This window comes from Phacochoerus africanus, chromosome 2, assembly GCF_016906955.1.
Source record: "Phacochoerus africanus isolate WHEZ1 chromosome 2, ROS_Pafr_v1, whole genome shotgun sequence".
Taxonomy (NCBI): Eukaryota; Metazoa; Chordata; class Mammalia; order Artiodactyla; family Suidae; genus Phacochoerus; species Phacochoerus africanus.
The window spans coordinates 136284612-136308485 of record NC_062545.1 but is presented as its reverse complement, the minus strand read 5'-3'; the positions used below and the strand labels follow the sequence as shown (position 1 = coordinate 136308485).

General features: G+C 36.1%; 1 protein-coding gene across 5 annotated transcripts in view; it reads left to right on the top strand.

Moving 5' to 3' along the window:
• Window positions 1-23874, top strand: part of CDIN1 (CDAN1 interacting nuclease 1) — a 230677-nt gene that overhangs the window by 133560 nt on the left and 73243 nt on the right. The gene's annotated exons all lie outside the window — the stretch shown is intronic.

Here is a 23874-nt window from a genome sequence, read left to right as displayed (position 1 = left end):
ATTGAGCTGTTTTCCAAAGTAGTCGTACCATTTAACATTCCCATCAGCAGTTTATGAGAGTTCTAGGTGTTCCTTTGGGTCAGTCTTTTTAACTTCAGACTTTCTAATAGTTGTATAATGGTGTCTCCTTGTGATTTTAGGGTTTTTTTCTGTAATGAAAAATGACATTGAGAATCTTTTCATATGTTTATATTTATCTGCTTGTCTTCTTTGGGGAAATGTCTGTTCAAATCTTTGGTTCATTTTTTTAGTTGAGTTGTTTTCTTATTATTAAGTTTTGATAGTTTTAAATCATATTGTGGCTGTAAGTCCTTTATCAGATATGTGGCCAGATATGAAGTATTATCTTCCAGTCTGTAGCTTGTCTTTTCATTCTCTTAACAGTGGCTTTCAAAATCAGAAGTTTTTAATTTTAGTGAAGTCTGGTTTACCAAGTTTTTTCTCTTATGGATTATGCCTTTGATGTTATATCTAAGAAATCTTATATTTTTAAAATCTAAAGCAGGAGTTTCCATCAGAGCTCAGCAGAAATTAATCTGACTAGTATCCAAGAGGACACAGATTCGATCATCAGGTTGGCCTCCCTCAGTGGGTTAGGATCTGGTGTTGCTGGGAGCTGTGGTGTAGGTCACAGACGCACCTCAGATCTGGCATGCTGTGGCTATGGCATTGGCCAGCGGCTACAGCTCTGATTTGACCACTAGCCTGGGAAATTTGGGTGAGGCCCTAAAAAAAAAAAAAAATCTAAAGTAATCACAAAGATTTTTCCCTTGTTTTCTTCTAAAAGCTTTATAATTTAAATTTACATTTAAGTCTAGCATTCATTTTCAGTTAATTTTTGTACATGGTATGATGTATGGCTTGAAGTTTATTTGTGGATATGGGTATCCAGTTGTACCAGAACCATTTGTTGAAAAGACTATCCCTTCTCCACTAAATAGCCTTTATACATATGTCAAAAATCAGCTAATCATATATATATGGGCCTTATTCTGAACGTTCTCATTTGTTAATTAGTGGATCTTATATTAATTCTATAGTATATTGATTACTGTATTATTTTGAAAACAGTGTTAGTCCTCTACATTTTTCTTTTCAAATTATTTTTGTCTATTCTTGGTCCTTTTGCATTACCATATAAATTTTAGAATCAGCTTATAAATTCCTAAAAAGTTCTGGGATTCTTTTTTGGTTTTTTTTATTTTGTCTTTTTTTGCCATTTCTTGGGCCGCTCCCGCGGCATATGGAGGTTCCCAGGCTAGGGGTCTAATCGGAGCTGTAGCCACCGGCCTACACCAGAGCCATAGCAACACGGGATCTGAGCCGCGTCTGCAACCTACACCACAGCTTACGGCAACGCTGGATCGTTAACCCACTGAGCAAGGGCAGGGACCGAACCCGCAACCTTATGGTTCCTAGTCGGATTCGTTAACCACTGCGCCACGACGGGAACTCCAGTTCTGGGATTCTGATTGACATCACGTTAAGTTTATAGATCCGCTTGGGGCCCTATGTATTTTATATTTCTTGATTCTATAGGAAGTAATTTTTTTGGTTTCAATTTCCAGTTGTTCATGTTACTATAGAGGAATACGTTTGATTTGGTGTATTGATCTTACATCCTGCAACTGGGTAAAACTCATTTATTCACACCTTATTTGGTATATGCCTTAGTATGCTCTATAGAGACAACCATGTTGTTTATGAATAAAAACAGTTTTGCTTGCTTTTTCCATTTGGATGCTTTTTTGTTTTTTTGACTGCATTGCCTAGAATCTCCTATACTGAGGTGAGTAGTGCTGAGTGTATACACCCTGCTCCTGATCTTGGGGGAAAGGCATTCAGTCTTTTAATATTAAGAATAATGTTAGATATAGGTTTTTGTAGCTACCTTTCAGGGTTGAGGAAACTCCTTTCTGTTCCTAGTTTTCTGAGAGTTTTTATCAAAATGGATGCTGGATTTTGTCTAAATTCTTTTTCTACATCTATACAGATGATCATATGGGTATTTTTTAATTAATTGGTTAATATGGTGAATTACAGTGATTGATTCTTGAACATTATACTAACCTTGCATTCCTGGGATAAACTATGCTTGGTCATAAAGCAATATGTTTACATGTTATATTTGATTTGCTAAAAATGCATTAAGAATTTTTGCATCACATTCATAAGTGAGATTAGTCTGTGATTCATTTTTCCTCCTAAAATTTTAATCTGGTTTGGGTTTTGGAATAAATTGGTGACCTCATAGTATGACTTGGGAAGTATTCCCTCCTCCTCAGTTTTCTGGAAAAGTTTGTGCAGAATTGTTACTATTTGTTCATTAAATTTTAGGTAGAATTTCCCAGTCAAATGGTCTGGGGCTTTGTGTGTGTGTGTGTTTGAGATTTTTCACTACAAAATTGATTTATTCAATAGATAAAGGGATTCAGGTTATCTATTTTTTCCTCAGGGAATATGGATAAATTGTGTTTTTTAAAGAGTTAGTTTCATTTTATCTACATCGTGATATAAGGGCATAAATGTGTTCAAAATTTTCCCTTATTCTTATAATACCTGTATAATTTGTAGTAATATCACCTTTTTAGTTCCTACTGTTGATAATTTTGTCTCTTTTTCCATAGTAGTCTGCCTAGATAATTATCAATTTTATTAGTCTTGTGAAAGAACCAATATTTAGTTTGATGTTTTTCCTGCTGGTTTTCTTTTTTCTTTTTCATTTATTTCTACTCTAATCATGTATGTATGTATGTATGTATGTATTAGTTTCAACTTCATTTGCTCTTCTTTTTCTAGTTTACTAAGGTGGAAGCCTGAGACAATTTAGTGCTATACATTTGCCTCAAAGTACTGCTATAGCTGTATTACACAAAATGTTATGTGTTGTATTTTTATCTTTATATGGTTCCAAATATATTCTGATTTTTATTTTTATTTCTTCTGTGGCCCACAGACTAATTTAGAAGCATGTTATTTTGTTCCCAAATATTTGGAACTTGTTCACATATCTTTCTGTTATTGGTTTCTAATTTAATTCCATTGAGGTCAGAAACAAATTTGAATCTTTTTAAAATTATTGAGATTAGTTTTATGACAAACTCTAACTGCCTGGTTTTCTCATTCTCTAAGCTCCGTCTTCTCTACTCTGAGAGGCCACTGGGTTGCACCTAGATTCATCCTCCCCACGTTACAGCCTGGAAATTCTCTCCTGGCAGCAAGCTGGGGAAGTCAAAGGGCTCACCTCTTTAGTTTCCCGTTAGTCATGGATCACTCTCCATCACTGCTTGATGTATATTGTCAACTATTCTGCTTGTTTGTTTTTTAGTTATTTTCAGCAGGAGGATAAATAAAGTCGCTGTTACCCCATCTTGGCTCCAGGTAGATGTCTTTATAGTTATGTGACACACCATACACCAGGTTGCCTTGTTTAACATTAGCCTTGTCATCATACTTATGCTATATTAGACTTCATTGTCATACTAAACAAATTTTTTGAAGCATTAACTATGAATACAATAATCCTTGAGAGAGTGCTATGGAAACCTTCAAGTTTCTTTCTTTTCATATCTCTCAGACACCCACATATTCTATTTCTCTTTCTCCCAGGCTCCTGAGAGATGGGACAGGATTTCCAGTCATTACTTTTTGCCCAGCAAAAGGGAAGGCTTTTCATATAGTTAAGGCCAACGATTGAATAATAAGTTTATGGTTGTTAGAAAGCAGCTTTCTTTGGGCATCTTTTGATAGTCCTTGCTAAGAGCTTCTCCTGCCTCTTGGACTAAAATAAAGCCATCCGTCTGTTGATGAGCTAGAACCCTGTTCACAGAAGTTATGCCTTTTCTCTTTCTTTTCTCTACCTTTATGTGTAAAAGATACACTTTCCCACTTTTGATCATCTTCTGCTATTATACATCATTCAAGAACCTCCTGGGATGGGCGAGTTTTGTAGCTGATGAGGCTGCTCCCACACAGGTGGGAGATGGAAAATGAGCCATGAATATAATTTTCACATCTCATACTCTTCTTCTCATCAAATAAAAATCTGCATGGATACCTAATGGCCAAAGTAAACATCCTTTCCTTCTAATTTCTAGCTGATTCTGGGAGTCACATCCTTGTGAAAACTAAACTGCTACAGTCACTTGTATTCTCTTGTGTTTTTCTTGTTTTTCATTCTTTCCTTTACATTCTCAGTATACTTTTATAATTTGTAAGAATCCCACTCTCTCCTTTTACTCCCTTTCCTACCTGAATCACTAACATTAAGATGTTTCCTGTGTTTTGTTCACCTTTATTTTGTCACAAAGTTTCTACCAACAAGTTTATGTTCTTAACCCCTTCCTACTCCTACTTATAAATTTCATTTTAAAAATAATTCAATTAATTGTATTATATGTATAGTTGTACAACCACCACCACAATGTAATTTTAGAACCATTCTATCCCAAACCCCTAGTCCACCCCTCCCACCCTGCTACCTATCCCCTTTGATAACCATAAGTTTTTCAAAGTCTGAGTCTTTTCTGTTCTACACCTAAGTTCATTTGTATCCTCTTTTTAGCTTCCACATATAAATGATGTCATATGATGTTTGTCTTTCACTGTCTAACTTCACTTAGTATGGTAATTTCTAGGCCTGTTCTTATTGCTTCAAATACCATTACTTCATTCTTTTTTGTGGCTGTGTAATATGCCATTGTGTATATGTACCACATCTCCTTTATCCATTCCTCTGTCAATGGACATTTAGGTTGCTTTCATGTCTTGGCTATTGTAGATAGTGCTGCAGTGAACATTAGGGTATATATATATATATATCTTTTCAAGTCATAGTTTTCTCTAGATAGATGCCCAGAAGTGGGATCGCTGGATCATATAGTAGTTCTATTTTTAGTTTTTTGAGGAACCTCCATATTGTTTTTCCATAGTGGCTACACCAATTTACATTCCTACCAACAGTGTAAGAAGCTTCCCTTTTCTCTGCACCCTCTCCAGCATTTCTTGTTTATAGACTTTTTGATGATGGCCATTCTGGCTGGTGAAAGTTCAGGCCTCATAGTAGTTTTGATTTGCATTTCTCTAATAATTAGCAATGTTGGGCATCTTTTTATGTGTTATAGATTGCTTGGTTGATGTTTCTTTCCCTGTTGTTACTGGCAGCTTTGCTAATCACCACTTCCTCATTTTAAGTTCAGTCTTATAGCATCCCTTATAGCTCACTTCAAGTGATCATAAATTCAATATTCATGCAAAATTCTTTTATTTAGAAAAAGAGTTTTTTAAAAACAATTCAAAGCTCGTCAGCATATGTAAATATGAGGCTGTCACAGTTGTCCTTGATAGCTTTGGCTGTGAGACTTTCTGAGCACTGTATACTGATTATGAAAGTGCTGAAAATGAAGTCATTGGTTGTGTGCACAGGCCATGTGTGTAAATGTATACTGACCTTAACACTAGACCAAAATACTTGATAGCCCCAACTGACTTTCACTGTTCAATGTGAGAGAAATATTTTTACCACCACATATTTCTAATTCAACACATTTACCAAAGTGATCCATAAGTAGTAGCAGAGATAGATGACTGAAATCAGTGGAGACTGAGTCCTTCTAGGTAGAGGTAGCATATTAGGCATTTTGGAGTGTATAGAGTTGAACAGAACTTAACCTTACCTTCAAGGAATTTAATTCAATCTAACAGGGAAACAAAAAAAAAAATGTATATAAGTCACAAAAATAGCTAACCCTAGAAACCAACTATGTTCAAGAAACTGGCTTCCCACTTACATGTATTATCCTCTTCAGTCCACCTAACATCCAATGAGATTAATACTGGTATTTTATCCTCATTTCATATGAGAAAGTTGAGGCATAAAGAAGGTGAGTGCCCAGGTCAAGGGCACAGAGCCAGAAAACCAGGGGAGATTTTCAAATAAAAGAGAGATGTGATCAAGATGGAAACTTTAAGCTAGATATTTTGGTAGCAATGCTCGGAGTAGACAGAAATAAGAAGTTGGGGATAGGAACACAATTGCTATTCCAGCCATCCCTGTTGAAATAAACCATTAATTCCCAAATTGTAATGGTGGCAGTGGAAATGGAAGGAGACTGTAGAGACTTACAGACATCAGAATTAATTCAGCAGATAACTAAATGTGGTTGTATTGGGTAATGTGGAACAGACATAACTTTGAGGTTTTGATGTTGGCAGTGGAAAGAACAATGATGCTCTCAAGGAACGAGGAGTGGAAAATGTCCTAGATTAGTGATTACTTCAGTTGTGATGATTAGAAATGTCCAAAGGCAACTGGGTTATGGTTTATTTCTAAGTATTTTATTCTTTTTGATATGATGGTAAATGGGATTGCTTCCCTAATTTCTCTTTCTGATCTTTCATTATTAGTATATAGAAATGCCGTCGATTTCTGTGTATTAATTTTTTATCCTGCAACTTTGCCAAATTCATTGACGTGCTCTAACAGTTTTATGTTAGCATCTTTAGGATTCTCTAGGTATGGTATCATGTGTCATCTGCAAACAGTGAGAGTTTTACTTCTTCCTTTCCAATTTGGGTTCCTTTTATTTCTTTTATTTCTCTGATTGCTGTGGCTAGGACTTCTAAAACCATGTTGAAGAGTAGTGGCGAGAGAGGACATCCTTGTCTTGTTCCTGATCTCAGCGGGAATTCTTTCCACTTTTCACCATTGAAAATGATGTTAGCTGTGGGTTTGTCATATATGGCCTTTATCATGTTGAGGTAGATTCCCTCTATGTCCACTTTCTGAAGGGTTTTTTATCAGAAATGGGTGTTGGATATTATCAAAGGCTTTTTCTGTACTATTGAGAGGATCATATGGTTTTTATTTTTTAGATTGTTAATGCAGTGTATCAAACTGATTGATTTGTGGATATTGAAGACTCCTTGCATCCCTGGGATAAATCCCACTTGATCATGATGTACAATCCTTTTAATGTATTGTTGGATTCAATCTGCTAGTATTTTGTTGAGGATTTTTGCATCTGTGTTCATCAGTGAAATTGGCCTGTCACTTTCTTTTTCTGTGGTGTCTTTGTCTGGTTTTGGTATCAGGGTGATGGTGACCTCATAGGATGAGTTTGGGAATGTCCCTTCCTCTGAAATTCTTTGGAATAGTTTCAAAAGGATGGGCGTTAGCTCTTCTCTAAATGTTTGATAGAATTCGCCTGTGAGGCCATCTGGTCCTGGACTTTGTTGGAAGTTTTTTAATCACAGTTTCAATTTCACTTCTTGTGATTGGTCCATTCATCTTTTCTTTTTCATCTTGGTTTAGTCTTGGAAGATTGTATTTTTCTAAGAATTTGTCCATTTCTTCTAGGTTTTCCATTTTATTGGTGTATAGTTGCTTATAGTAGTCTCTTATGATCCTTTGCATTTCTGTGATGTCTGTTGTTACTACTTCTTTTCCTTTTCTAATTTTATTGATTTGAATCCTCTCTCTTTTTTTCTTGATAAGTCTGACTAAGGGCTTATCAATTTTGTTGATCTTTTCAAAGAACGAGCTTTTCATTTCATTGATCTTTTCTATGGTTTTCTTTGTTTCTATTTCATTGATTTCTGCCCTGATCTTTATGATTTATTTCCTTCTACTAACTTTAGGTCTTGTCTGTTCTTCTCTCTGGAGCTGCATTAGATGTAAAGTTAGGTTGAGATTCGAGCTTTTTCTTGTTTCCCGAGGTAGGCTTGTATTGCTATAAACTTTCCTCTTAGAACAACTTTTGTTGCATTCTGTACCTTTTGGAATATCATGTCTTTATTGTCATTTGCTTCTAGGTATTTTTTAATTTCCTCTGTGATTTCTTCAGTGACCCTGTGGTTGTTTAGTAGCATGTTTTTTAGTCTCCATGTGTTTGTGTTTTTTGCAGTATTTTTTTCTTATTGTTGATCTCCAGTTGTATAGCGTTGTGGTCGGAAAATATGCTTAATATGATGTCAATTTTCTTAAAGTTACCGAGGTTTGATTTGTAGCCCAGGATGTGATCAATCTTAGAGAATGTCCCCTGTGCACTTGATAAGAATGTGTATTCTGTTGCTTTTGGATGGAATGTCCTATAAATATCTATTAAGTCCATCTGGTCTAATGCTTCATTCAGAACCCATGTTTCCGTATTGATTTTCTGTCTGCATAATCTGTCCATTGCTGTAAGTGGGGTGTTAAAGTCCCCCACTATTATTGTGTTGTTGTCGATTTGTCCTTTTAAGGTTGTTAGCAGTTGCCTTATATATTGTGGTGAACCTATTGGGTGTGTAGATATTTAAAATTGTTATATCTTCTTCTTGGATTGATTCTTTGATCATTATGTTGTGACCTTCCTTGTATCTTAAAATATTCTTCATTTTAAGGTCTATTTTGTCTGATATGAGTATTGCTACTCCAGCATTCTTTTGATTCCCGTTTGCATGGAATATTTTCTTCCATCCTCTCACTTTCAATTTGTATGTGTCCCTAGAAGTGAAGTGGGTCTCTTGAAGACAGCATATATATGGGTCTTGTTTTTGTAACCATTCAGCCAGTCTTTGTCTTTTGGTTAGGGCATTTAGTCCATTAACATTTAAGGTAATTATTGATATGTATGTTCTTATTGCTATTTTCTTAATTGCTTTGTATTCGTTTTTGTTGCTCTTTTTTCTTCCCTTCTCCTCCTGTTCTCTCCTCTTGTGGTTTGATGACTGTCTTTAGTGTTGTATCTGAGTTGATTTTTCTTAGTCGTTTGGGTATGAATTGTAGATTTTTGGTTTGCAGTTATGCTGAAGTTTTGATATGGTCTATATATATACGAAATGTTTTAAGTTGTTGGTCTCTTAATTGCAAATGCATCTCCAGTGTCCTGCATTTGTACCCTCCTCTTCTCATGATTTCTGATTTTGGTGGCATAATTGTGCATGGATGATTTCGTATTTTTACTGTATATATACCTTTACTGGTGAGTCTTGTCATTTGTGGTATTTTTGTTTCTGGTTGTAGCCTTTTCTTTTCTGCCTAGAAAAGTTCCTTTAGTATTTGATTTAGCGTTGTTGGATTCTCTTAGCTATTGCTTATCTGTGAAGCTTTTGATTTCCCCTTCAAATGTGAATGAGAGCCTTGCTGGATAAAGTAATCTTGGTTGGAGGTTTTTTCCTTTCTTCATGTTAAGTATATCATGCCACTCCCTTCTGGCCTGCAGAGTTCCTGCTGAAAAATCTGCCAATAACCTTATCGGGGCTCCCTTGTATGTTACTTGTTTATTTTCCCTAGCTGCTTTCAATATTTTCTCTTTGTCTTTAATCTTGGTCAGTTTGATTAATATGTGTCTTGGGGTGTTCCTCCTTGGGTTCATTTTATACGGTACTCGTTGTGCTTCCTGGATTTGAGTGAGTTGTTCATTTCCCATGTTAGGGAAGTTTTCAGCTGTTATCTCTTCAAATATTTTTTTCTGTCTCTTTCTCTCTTTCTTCTCCTCTGGAACCCCTGTAACACAGATGTTGGTATATTTAACATTGTCCCAGAGTTCTCTGAGACTGTCTTCATTTCTTTTCAATCTTTTTTCTCTTCTCTGTTCCACATCAGTGATTTCCACTAATCTGTCCTCCACCTCACTTATTCGTTCTTCTGCCTCCTATATCCTTCTGTTAGCTGCTTCTAATACATTTTTTATTTAAATTATTGTATTTTGCATCTCTTCTTGCTTAAGTTTTAAATCTTATATCTCTTTGCTCAGTGTTTCCTGTAAGTTATTCATCTTTGCCTCCAGTTTATTTCCAATGTCTTGCATCATCTTCAGCATCAACAGTCTAAAGTATTTTTCCTGGAGGCTGAGAATTTCCTGATCACTTAGCTGTTTTTCTGGTTTTTGTTTTGTTTTGTTTTGTTTTTCCATTCTCCCTCATCTGAGTTATTGTTCTCTGTCTCTTCATTTTTATGGGTTTTTGGTGTGGTGTCCTTTTTGCAGATAATGAATTTGCAGCCTCTCTTACTTTTGATGTCTGCCCCCCTTGTGGCTGAAGTTGGTACTCCTGGGGCTTGCTGTAGACTTTCTGATGGGAGGGACTGGTGTCTGCCCACTGGTAGGTGGGATTGATTCCTATCCCTCTGGTGGACAGGGCTTTGTCTCTAGGTGAGATGAGAGGTGGCTGTGTGCCGTGGGGGGGGGGGTGTCTTAGGCAGCCTGTTTACTACTGGGCGGGGCTGTGATCCCACCTGGATTGTTGTTTGGCCTGGGGCTTCTCAGTGCTGATGGGTGGGGCCAGATTTTCCCAAAATGGCCACCTCCAGAGAAAGGCACACTGATGAACATTCCCAAGAGCTTTGCCTCCAATGCTCTTCCCCCACAACAAGCCACATTCATGCCCTTTTTTCCCAAGAGATCCACCAGAACTTCAGTCAGGTTTGACCCAGATTCCTATGGAGACTTTGCTTTGCCTTGGGACCCAGTGTACGTGCAAGTCTGTATGTGCCTTTCAAGAATGGGGTCTCCGTTTTCCCCCAGTGCTGTGGAGCTCCTGTGCACAAGCCCCACTGGCCTTCAATGCCAGATGCTCCAGGGGCTCTTTCTCTCAGCGCCATATCCCCAGGCGTTGTGATTTGACTTGGGGCTCAGAATTTTCACTCTTGTAGGTGAGTCTCTGTGAACCAGTTAGTTTCCAGTCTGTGGGGCTTCCCACCTGGGAGGTATGGGGTTGCTTATACCACATAATCACCTCTCCTACCTTTGATGTGGCCTCCTCTTTGTCTTATGGAGTAGGATATCATTTTGAAAGTTTCCAGTCCATTTGGTTGAAGGTTGCTCAGCATTTGGTTGTAATTTTGTTGTTTTTATGATAGAAGTTGAACTCCAGTCAGCAGCTGGGTTATGGGATAGGAGGCCAAGTCATCTGCAGTAGAGATGGGCAAAGTAGGTTTTTATAGTAGGAGAGAGTAGAGACATGGCTATTTTTATGGACAGGGAGAAAAAGAAGACAACTATGATAGCATGGCATATATAATAAAATTTAGAGAATTAATTAGCAGTAAGTATTACTCCTCCAGTGAATAAAATTACTCTTAAGTTTACTGACTCTCAATCTTCCTCTCTCACATTTGAACTTCATGAAGTAATTGTAGTCTCATTGCTTTGAATCTGAAAATTTGGAATGTCAATAGTTAAATATCAGTTCCCTTCATGAGTTATATGGATTTAGAAAGTTGTATCAAAATGTAAGAATTGGGGCTTTTAACAATCACACTTGAAAGAAACCTTGGGAGTTGCATTTGTCAAGCAGCTAGGAAAACCATTCATGCATACCCCACATCCAAAGCTCCACAGGCAGCCCAAACATGAAGAACTGAAAGGTCATTCTTCTTCCTGTGGTGTGATGGTTTGCTGACATATTTTGACACACCAGCACGATGCTGAAAGGATCTGACCTTCCCACCATACTGAGGGACTTGGGTCTGGGCAGAGTACCTGACACTCATTGCATTGCTTTCTCTGCCTTTCTCCTCCTCCACAGATAAATGTGCTCCTCATGCATGAAATGCTGCCCTCCCATCAGAAATATTACCAATTTTATGGACATAAGTGATTGCTTTTTAAATTTCTCTAGCTTTCTTTGTCCAGTTACCATTGAGCTGAAAACTTTACTTGAACGTGTTCTTGCTTTTAATTAAAATAACTTCCTTTTTCAAAATGATAAATGTGAATGAAGATCATTAATGCTTAAAAGAGAGACTAAACAAATGAGGAGTTCTCTGTGCTATAATATGTTTTTCAATCTTCATCATCATGATAGAAGCCAATTTATTGGAGTTCCCTTTTGAGGATTACTCCACAGTGCAAAATTAATGTACGTGCAGGTAAATCTTACGTAGCTTTTGAGTCAGTTGCCTCAGAGGTATATCATGTGTTAACAGGTTGAAGAGTTAGGTGGGAACCAGAGAGCTGTCAAGAGAATTTTCTGTCATGTATAAATATGTTCTCTGTTAGGATTATATACTATGAAAAGGAACTCTGACTAGTTACCTGTATTATTTCTTAATGCAATATCAAGGTGACATGGGGCTGGAAAGAAAATTGTTTACAATTAATGAATGTCTAAAACAGAAAAATAATAAGCTAAGTACTTTTTAAGCAGGAGCTGCTATTTAGAAAGGTCTGCTTGCTGTCTCCACAGCTAGTAAATGTAAAGTGTACCACTATTCCAAGCATTTAGATTGCACTTTGCAAGATGTAAAAAGTTTTATTTATTTGTTATAATATTGGAAAAATAATATCAGGTATTTCAGTGATACTGCTTCCAAATGCAATAACTGCCTGCCAAATTAAGATACTTTTGTTCAGGATAAGTATTTTAATGGCATACCTAAAGTTAAGGCAGCAATTTTGAAGTACTTAATTGTTTCAGACTATTACCTATTTTGCATAATCTGTGAACTTTCCAGTAGCACCCTGAACATCATACATCTTTGTTGGAACTGTTTCCCTTTCTGTTTTCTCCACCCTTTCAAAAGTTGTTGTGTCACTGGAAAGCAGTCCCCAGAAACAATAAAGCACTTGAGCTCCTCTCTAGGTCATCGCCAGACCTCAGCTCCAATTTCTTGATACTCCTCAGTCAGGTGAGACCTCTAAGTTTGTGTGTCCTGAGAATGGCTCTGCTTGCCCAGGGCCCAGTCACACACCACACACTTCACTGTGCTAAAGCATGGCCACCCCCCAGCCCCTGCCCAAGAGCTTACCTTTCAGGATTTTATGTAATTTTTTTTTTTTCTTTTTAGGGCAGCATTCACAGTATGTGGAAGTTTTCAGGCTAGGGGGTCTAATTGGAGCTGCAACTGCCAGCCTACACCACAGCTCATGGCAGTGCCAGATCCTTAACGCCCTGAGAGAGGCCAGGGATTGAACCTGCATCCTCATGGATACTAGTCAGGTTCATTTCCACTGTACCACAACAGGAACTCTCAATTTTATATAATTTTTAATTGACTCCTGTATCTGACATTGTAGATGTACTTTGCACTGTAGAGTTTTCTCATAGGAATAATTGAAAACCTCTTTTCACTTAAGTATTTCATGGATTAATTTTACTTCACCCCAACAGGTTTTCCTGCTGAAACTCAAGCAGCCAAATGCTTTCCTCTTTTGTTAACCATTCTCCACGTGGCATTGTAACTCCCCCTGCCCTCACCCCTTGCCCTGGCCCAACATGCACATGTATACATACACCCACACTATTCTCACAAATTGCTTTGAATACACAACAAATCTATTTGAAATGGCAGGGAAAGAGTTAAGTCCTGACAGTCTTTTTACTGGATTTATTTGTGACTTAATGTCTACACACTTCTTTTCCTCTAAATTTTCCCTTAGGTACACAGGCATAAATTAACCCTATTGTTTCAAATATCATGCCATTTTACATACATGTTGAAAGTACACCACCAAGTTCTGTTGTCTTATTAAGTTCTTGGCCTTCTTTTATAAATTCTTCGTAAAATTTCTTTCATTATGGTGAGGAGAAAATATATTCTATCAATTATCTTAAAAAGCAATAATTCATTATAGTTGATCATAAATGTCAGGAAGCAAAGACCCAGCTGAAGCATTTTGTCACTAATCATGCTGTTTTTCTTCTAATTAGTTAATTTACATTTTACAAATTAAGGGTAAAATTCAGACAGAAGATAACATCATAGCTTTAACTGACCTATATTTGTATCTGCCAAATTTAAGTTAATTAGAAATGTAGATGCTGTTTGTTTTATCTGTCAGAAAAACTCATCTTTTTTCTTAAAAAAAAAAAAAAGTAGACACACTTTTTTCCCCCTCAGCATTTATCATCTAAATAATAGTCTTGCCAAGATGGCAGCCTCATAATAAACTCTTTTCAGTGGAGTGATGGGTAATGAAGCTTGCTTGTGAAGGCAGCGAAAAATGTTGTCTGGCCAAATGCATGAATATGATGGCTAGAGAATCAGTGGACTTTCTCAGTCATCAATCTTTTTAGTAGCCTCTTATACATCTGAATATTTTGATAGATGATCTAATAATTGAGTTATCTATCTTTCTAACTATCAGAGTTGCATAAAAATTATTCTCACATGCTACTGAATATTAAATATATTAGGCATCCAGTAAATTTTTCATAAACGGGCCAAAAGGTGAATGATTTTTGTTATTCTATAAATACCTCTTAATGTATTGAATGTTAAGCCCTCTGAAATGTTCAACTCTTAATTCCCTTCATGAGAAGAGATAGTATATACTTAAAAAGGAGGACATGCCCATTGTAAATAGAACATATAATAGCTACTACAGCTAATGAAAAGTAAACCCTGATAACGTATAGATGCAACTCAGTAGTGTGAAATGGAATGTCCTTGCTGGTCTAACACCAGCGACACATTTAATGTGATGCAGACTTTCCACACAAGAAGCACAAAGGATATGGGTGCAAAGAGAGACTGCAATTTTGATGTATCCATCATTTGGAGGGAAGATGATCTTACTGAAAAGGGCGACTTGCATGTCAGCTGCCTACCTAGCATTTCACCTGGTAAAACCAAACTACCCAACTATTCCTGTAATGCATGAATTATTCTTTTCCCCTATATGGTTTTATATGGTGTTTCGTATTGTCATGCACCAACCACTCTGACCATCCAGAGCTTATCCACAACAAGAGCTTCATTGGGATTGAAAAACAGCAAGGAAAATTGGCAGGAGCCAGATCACTTACAAAATAGACTTTCTCCACCCCACCTCACCCCTGCACTTCTTCAGGGTGGCCTTGCAGAAATGACTTCTCAGGAGCCAACATGAAAATAGTTCTGCTGTGGAAGAGCAGACATTTGTTCGCAGATCTGAAGGGTTACCCATTCTGTACATCTCAAAAGGTACTCAAATGAGCAGGGCCTTGTAAATTGGATTTCTATTAGCCAGACCTGATGATAGCGTTTCATCAGTGGAATGGGAGGAAGTGCTGTCAGTCGCTCCAGCCTTAAATATCTTTTTTAATGCCATACTTATTTTTTTAATGCCATACTTATTTTTGGTCTCTCATATTCAGATATAGTGATAAATGCCCAAATCACCAGAATTAATTGTGTTTGAGGTTTTAAATAAACCTTAAAATGTAGACAACATCCTGAAAAACATTTGGAACAAAAATCAAGGACATAAATGTCAGAAACAAATATGATAAAAATGTCTTAAACCTTGCTTTCCATATAGCTCCCCACATTGATTTCAGCTCACCCTTGTACTATTTATAAAAGTTTGGGATGATAGACATACTTTCTCTTCATTTTCTGCATTGAAAATAATAATTGAGAAGGATAATACCACTTGTGGAAATCCCTCAATGGATTACATCTGAGTAACTATTACTCTCCAGTAGCTTAATCTTTTTCCTGGTTTTAAGAGTTTTGCTTCTATAATATGAGGTTGGAAAAAAGCTGATATTCATATTTTGTAAGAGCTAGAAATTTTTAATTCATATCTGTTTTAAATTTTATGTTTAAAATAATTTGAAATGTCTGGATCGGGGAAGTTTCAGAGATGGAATAGTCTTTTCTTAAAGTAGCAAACATCTGTGTTCTTTCTAGGCTGTCTTTTGATTAGCATGGCCTCATCCATCACTGGTCTTTGATATGAACACCAAGAAGTCATGTCCTTTTGTTTTAAATGATAAATATGCCTTTGTCATGAATACTCATAGGCAACCCAGGATTTACATCTGAATTGTCAAAGTGTAACTGCCCAGCTCCTGTGATGAGTGACATTATTAGTGAAATAAAGAAGTTTTTAATTTGTCATGGATAAGCCTTAGATGGTGACATTATGAGACTGTGTGGGTTGTGATGCTGGAAAAAGTTGTCCTTCCCCCACTATTTTTCTAAGATTTGTCATTTATCAGCAAGAAGCAATCTGCCGTAGGAGGCTCTCTCTGAACATTTTGACTTTAGTGCCATGAGTCCTCCTCTTTAGGTTTTACTATTTAGGCTTGATAGCTGGCAATTCTCATCAAAACTAAGTGAAGTAGCAGGATGATGGTGGTCAAACCATCGTATTAAGATTTGCGGTCTGGCTCTTCATGCCAGAAACATTATTTCTTTAAACTTAAGCTTTATCTCAGGGTCAGTGTCAAGTATATTTTCCAAGTAAGTTTCTTTAATGTCTTTGTCCAAACTCATATCTACTCAAATATATTTATGTATGTGGTATTTATATAAATACATTAACAGACACATAATATCAACTTGCACAGTGTTGTATTACTCATTAAAACCTTTGGACTGTCAAGTTCAGTTGTTGTATTTGACTCTTCTGCTAAGAATAATTTAGGTCCATTAAAAATATCGTGAAGTCTTGATCTTGTCTGTAGTATAAAAGATTTCAGCTTTATGTATACTTGCCTTATTTATTTCTGAATTATTAATAGACAAGTATTTTGATTATTTTAAAGTTTCATCTTGTGATAAATTTTTAGAATGTATCATGTTGGTATTAAATAGTTACAATTTGTGTATAAAAGATATTCTATGAAGATTTGGTATATTAACAGTAGCTCTAACAGAAATTTCATTACCTTTTACAAGCTTTGACTTTATAAATTTCAACACAACTATTTTAAAAGCAGGTCCTCCTTAACTACTTTATGAGAAGTTTTTATTTTTTCTTCTTCAACTTGACTTATTGGCTAGATTATCCAAAATAACCTTTAATTTAGAATGTCGGGATTTACAAGAGTTAAGCTATACATTTTCGTTTGATTCAATCTCTCTATATAAAATTCACTTTAAAACAATTCTAACATTATAATAGCCCCATTTAAATTGTGTTTTATTTGGGATCATACTCCTCACTCCATGAATGCACTAATTTGACGTTTTCTTTGTTTCGATTGTACTGAAACTGAAGTTTAGCAATTATTTTTAAAAATATTTCTTGATTGCCAAATAAATTAAAGACAAAAAAGTACTTGATTAGAAATTAACCATTATCATCCAGGGATTTTCTCTTTTTTCTGTTTCTTTTCTTTCTTTGTTCATTTCTTAGCAGTTCTTAGGTCACCTGTTTCATGGAAAATGAAGTCTTAATGTTTGTTTTCCAACAGAAAACAATCCTTAACAACTCCAAAGCCCAACCCCTTACATTAATTGAGATTTTTGTACTGTAATGTGAGTGTCTGAGTTTTTGAGACCCTAAGGTTTTCACCCAACTTGAAGACAATGATGCCAGTGAGCTTCTGTCCAGAGTTAATCAGCTGCAGAATTTGTAAACTGCACATGTGTCAAAGTTGAAAATGTTAGCACTCTAATAGAAGCTTGAAAAGGTTAGATCTGATAAAAGCCGTCAGCAGTTAAAGGAAGTGATTTATGGGAATGTAATGACACAAAATGCCTCATTTATCACTCATATATAGATAGGTTAAGGTTCCTGTGTCATACTTTTAAAAACTTGACCACTTCGAATTGTCAAAATAGGTACTTAATTGCCCTTCATCCTTTTCATTTTGAATTTATTTCATTTGAGTTTGATAATTTTATCTATGATCATTTTACTGTCATTGGCTTCATATGGTTCCATTTAAGGTCATTCATATTTTGAATTTTCAAAAACTGTATCACTGATATTTTTGAAATTTTATTAGCTAAAGCTGTTGCAAAGAAAGACTAAGCCAACCTTATATATGTGCATTTACATTTTTGTTTAACACAAACACCATGGAAGTATGTTTCATTTTGTCTTTTCTAACATTTGTAATTTTCATCAGCATTTTATTATCCTCTAAATTTTCTATACATCTCTCCTTAGCAGTGCAACATGAGGTTTTAAAAGACAGAGCCATCAATTTGTTTACTGTCCTAGTAAAACTCAACTTAGTATTTAAGCTCCACACAAATTAAATTTAATGAAAACCTGCCTGTCTGGTTAAATGATCCTTAAAAAAAAAAAAGATAAAACAAAAGTTGAGACATGCCAGCCTGTGTTTCTTTCTGATATTAAAATACAATTCTCAGTTATATATTTTAAAAACATATTTATAAAGTTTACCTTATTTTATAAACTGCTGGTATATCAAAGTAATGTTATAAAACACAAATTTTATAATGATTATTACAGTTTTAAACTCTTGAATATGAAGGGTAGAATTGTTTAAGGACTTCTTGGAGATTATTCAGATCATTAAATATGGCAGAAGTGTCTTGAAGTTTCCCCTTTGTCCCTCTAGAGCCAAAAAATAAATTGGAAGGCTTTGACAGTCACAGTTTGTCAGCCAAGTATTCTTCAACAGGGACTTCCCGGGTTCAATTTAAGAAGTCAGAGCAACTTCTTCAACAAGACAAAGCATGACAGTAAATGGGGAAGGGAGAAACTGTCCCAGGAAGAGAAACTTAAAGGCATCATAACCAAATGCAATTGACTTTGTTGCACCTTGATTCCATCAAATGGACTAGAAAAAATACATTTTTGAGACAATCATTGAAAGCTGAATATGGATTGGTGTGAATTGTTAACAGCAAGACGTTACTGTTAATTTTGTTAGACATGACAGAGCCATTGTGGTTATGTAAGAAAATGTCCATTTTTAAAAGAGATATGTATGAGAGTTTGTAGGAATAGAGTGACTGGGGCCTAGGAATTCTTGTAAAGTATGTCAGCAAAGTAAATACAGAAGTTGAGAGAGGGAAATTTAAAAGGGGGATATAGAATTTGGAAGATAGATATTTAGTAGGGGGATTCTCTACTTTTCATATATTTAAATTTTTTTGCAGTAAAAACTGAAAAAAGGAGATTGTTACATGTCTTTTGCAAAAGTATTTTAAAATTATAATACCTTATATTTTCTAATATTTTCTTGCTAGCCAGTCTTCCTTTTAAAGTCATATGGTATAATCTAAAATTTTTTTTAAATCTCCAAAATGTATTTCCCCCCAAATCATCTGATTGAGTAATATCAAATCCAATTATAGTACTTTAACCCAGTAGCAAACCTGATATTCTAACATAGAACAGGTCCAAGAAATTCTACACATTTATTCAAATTATGACAGAAACCTATTAGCATACTTCTTTGTGCTCTGAAAAGTATGTAGCATCATGAATCTTTTTTTCTTTAAACGTATAATTTAATTCTTATATTCCTGACAACCAAATTTTAAAACATGTATAAATCTTATATTTTAAGCTTTGTGTTTTTTTATTATTGTTTACCAAAGCATTTTCTTAAGTTGCAAATATACTTTCCCAACTGAAGAAATATTAAATGAAATATATTTTTTCTAAATGCATCTTTATTCAGAAAAAAAAATGTGCACACTTAAAATCTTAATTTTTCTATGATTTTAAAAATCTGTATTAACTTGGCGATGTTTAGACATGTATGCAGTATTTTTAGCTTTAAACACCGCAGTAAAAACCCTGATGAACTCAAACTCTTAAAATATACATTGATTTGAAGAGAATGTATTCTTCATATGAATTTATTATTTACCCTCTTTGTATTAAGGGATAGTTAACACCAAATGTATTTCTCTATTTTTGTAGATCATTTACATATATTAAGGCAACACCAGAAGCAGTGTTTCAGTTTAACCTTCCAGAGATTAATCATTTTATTTGAAGGAGTTTTGTTGTTATTTTTTCAAATCGATGATTAGGAAAAATTCATATCAATGTGTGTTTATATAATCATAGGAGTCAAAATTGTCTCAATCTATGAATCTTAATAGTTTGCTCTTGTAACAACTATGAGGAAATGTATTAAAATGCCTTAATTACAGGGCAAGGAAAAGAGAAAGCACAGTCTTTTAGCATATGATCTTTCAATTGTTCAGCAAAGGATAAAGAAAGCATTCAAGCGTGGTTTCAAGAACTGTCAGCAATAAGAAAATGCAAGGTGCTTTGTAGAGCCTTAAAGACCTTTCTGGGAAATAGATTTAATTAAAAAGTAAAATAGACTTTTCATTTTAAGGAAATTTCTTAAATGTTGTAAAATTTTGTAATGTTACTGTTAATAAGGGCATATTTTCTTATCCCAGATGAAAAAAAGTCATCCATTAAGCTGCTATATTTGATTCACATGGAGATGGATCTTGTAAATATTTTTCTTTAGGTTTTATTTAAGCATAAGAATTATATATATAATAATTTTTAAAGGCAGTCTCTGATTCATATATCCTGATTTAATCTCACTGTAAACTAGGAACACCTAGTTGTCTTCCTGCTGCTAACAGAATCCTTTTACCCACATTCAAGTTCAAAATGATCAGAAAAATTGATTTTTGCACTCTTAATTAACATGTTCATATATACATGGCTTCTCATCAGCACAACACTAATCCTAGTAGTCAGTATAAGAATTTCAGAGGCACCTAAACTTTCATTTAAAAAAAAAAGAAAGAAAGCAAGCTTGAAAGTTCCTGCTGTGGTTAGGATTCAGCTGCAATGGCTCAGGTTGCTGTGGTGATGTGGGTTCAATCCCAGCCAGATGCTGTGGTGGATTAAAGGATCCAGCAGTCTCACAGCTGTGGCTTGGATGCAGTCCCTGACCCAGGAACTTCTCTATGCTGTGACTGTGGCCATTAAAATATATATATATATTATTTTCCATTGAGTTCAGTCAGAAAGCCTAATTAACAGTATGTCTCCAAGCTTCATTAAACTAGAGAAGGATAACCTGACTATGTGATAAGTAGCTGTTTATAAAGAACCCCAGCCTCTTCTAGCACTTGGCTTCAGCCAGTCGATGTTTGGGGAGCTAATCTGCTCCCACCAAGCACCCACACATCAGTATTTACCTGCTGCTTCCAAGCATCAGATATACTCATGTTTAAATTGTCTTTGTTTCAGGATACCTCATCTGAAGACAAATCAGTTTCAGAAAAGTGGTATTTTTAAGTAATTACTCTTTACCTTGAGAAACTGTTTCCAGACCAATGTTGTTATTTTTCCAACTAGTCAGTGACCAATGTATTCACTGTTCAACATTTAAAAAAAAAAAAAAGAAAAACAAAAGATCAACTTGGCAGTGTATTTAAAGACCTTATTAAAATCTCCAGTGCATAGACTTCTATTTAAAATGATTTCATGGAACAATTGATGTGCATAGTACAGGGACTGATTTCCAGTTTAGCCTACACAGAGATGTAGCCACTAAAAATGTCTGCTCTGTGTTTCCATTAACTTGAGTTTCTCGGTTTAAATTACTCTTCTATAGAAGATACTGCAGACCACTTTGTTCTTAAATAGTCCTACAGTAGATTGAGTAGTCCTCGAAGATTTGTTGCATTTTGACTGTAGGAAAAATAATGCCTCTGCGTGATAATGAGTATATGATTTGCATGTGCATTGTGTAATTCACAATATACATATGCATTCATCATGCTATTCTTTGCAATATGATGAATTATGTCAGTTTATTGCATATGTCTGCATGTACCTCATCTCTTAATTAAAGCATTAATCACTAAAATTACCGAAGATATGTAGTTTTACTGTACTTTCAAAATTTAACGTTGGTCTTTGCATAGTAATATTCATATTATTTCTAATTGGTGGGCTATAGTAAGACATTTTAAGTAAGGATTTCCATGTTATGATTCTATCATATCAATTATTTTAAATATGCTTATCTTAATATATACTTACAACATACTTTTAACCATTTTAAATCATTTTTATATGATATTAATTTCCTAAATCATGAAAATTACCGAAGACATACATATGTGCATATATATATGCATATTATATGATAAAACATTAAAATTTAAAAGAATATTTATAATCTTTCAGTACTTTTAAATTTTAAAGTTGATCTTTGCATAGTCCTATGCATTATTTCTAATTGGTAGACTATGATAAGACATGTAAGTGAACATTCCATGTTTTGCTCCTAGCAAATCAATAATGTATGTTTGCCACAATAATGTATGTTTAACAACAGTGTGTTTTTGTTTGTTTGTTTGTTGCTTTTTTTTAGGGCCACACCCACGGCATATGGAAGTTCCCAGACTAGGGGCTTAATCGGAGCTACAACTGCCAGCCTACACCACAGCCACAGCAACGAGGGATCCAAGCTCCATCTGCGACTGATACCACAGCTCACAGCAATGCCAGACCCTTGACCCACTGAGCGAGTCCAGGAATCAAACCCACATCCTCATGGAGCCTAGTCAGGTTCATTAACCACTGAGACACGAAGGGAACTCCAACAACTGTGTTGTTTAATCATTGCTTCTTTCATTTGAAATTAATTATACCTTATCTTAATTCCCTAGCACCTCATATTAATTCGTTTATAAGTAATGAACATTTGCTATTCATGTGGTTCAATCCTTTAGAAAGCCATACCTTTAGAACAGAATAAAAAACTGTGAGGCTTTGAAGAAAAAGGTACCACCTGGTCATAGAATTCAGTTGTTAAATGTAGGAGGCATAATTTAGTTAAGTGTAGGAGGTTAAATGTAGGAGGCAATGTAAAGAGAACAGGGGTTCTCTTTAGTCCACTTAACATTTCTGAGAAAAATTTTATTCATTTTGCCCTAAACTGTTGCTATAACATTCACCACTTTCTTTCTTCTCAGCCCCAGACCTTGCTTTGTGCTCCTCTGAGAACATGGGGGCCTTTCTTAAGTGACTCTGTTAAGCCACCCCTACTTCTGTTTTCGCTTATTCTCTCTCTTGGTGTCAGGTGAAGATGGTTCCTTATTACATTTCTTCCTTTCCCCAGTTTTCCCTCTTCCCCAGACTTGCGATGCTTTCCGTGCTTTGAAAGTCTTCCATGGCTTATGCCCTCAAGCCACTAACTTGTTTCTTTCTTCCTTCTGTCCCCCAACATTTGGATATTTATTCACACTGGTGGCTTCTACTTCCAGACCCACCTGTGCTGCAGAACTTGAAAGTGTCCCATGCTTTGTTTTAGAAATGTATCTGGGAGTTCCTTTCATGGCTCAGCAGTTAACAATCCTGACCCCCGACTAGGATCGATGAGGATGCGGGTTCCATCCCTGGCCTGGCTCAGTGGGTTAAGGATCTGGCATTGCCATGAGCTGTGGTGTAGATCGCGGGCTCGGCTTGGATCCTGCATTGCTGTGGCTGTGGTGTAAGCTAGTGGCTGCAGCTCCAATTTGACCCCTAGCCTGGGAACCTCCATTTGCTATGAGTGTGGCCCTAAAAAAAAAAAAAAAAAACGAAAGAAAGAAATGTATCTGTGACTGTGTCTATGAATGCTGCTTTGATGTGGGCTTGGTTATGGACCTGCATTCTACACACCCACCTAGGCACACAGTCATTGCCGATTGCCAGGTTAAGGAAACACAGGCCTGTTCCCCCAGACCTGCAACTGATCTCGTGCCCAGGAGGCTGAGCTGCCTCAGAGCCAGGAAAGCACTAGGCTCTCATACTTCATGTCCTCCTCCCTTTTGTCTTCTTTTCCCTGCACAATGCCACTTCAACCCTCCTCTAAGAGCACGACTCCAAGGAGACACTTCCTCTGTGTGTTATTTATCTCTATCCCACTCCACCCTGTTCTGTGCCTGGGGAGCCTGACCCATATAGACTGCGTCAGCAGACTCCTTTGCCCTCTGGCTGCCTGTAGGGTTCACTCAGTGAGTAGGCACTGACAGGAGATGCAAAGGAAGGGCCAAGAAGGTATTTTTTCCCCCAGCTGCTTCTCTTTGGGGTCCCTCAAATTGACCACACGTGACAACCATGTCAGTCCTATCATGCGAGCCTCTCCTCTCAGCTCCTTTCTCAGCTCTGAGTATCTGCATCCTTCCCTCTGCCATTCAGATTTGGGCATGGTAAGGGCTCCTAGCTCTTGAGAGTCTGGTAGCATTGCACATCTGAACCTCTTTAGAGTGTCTGGTGTTGT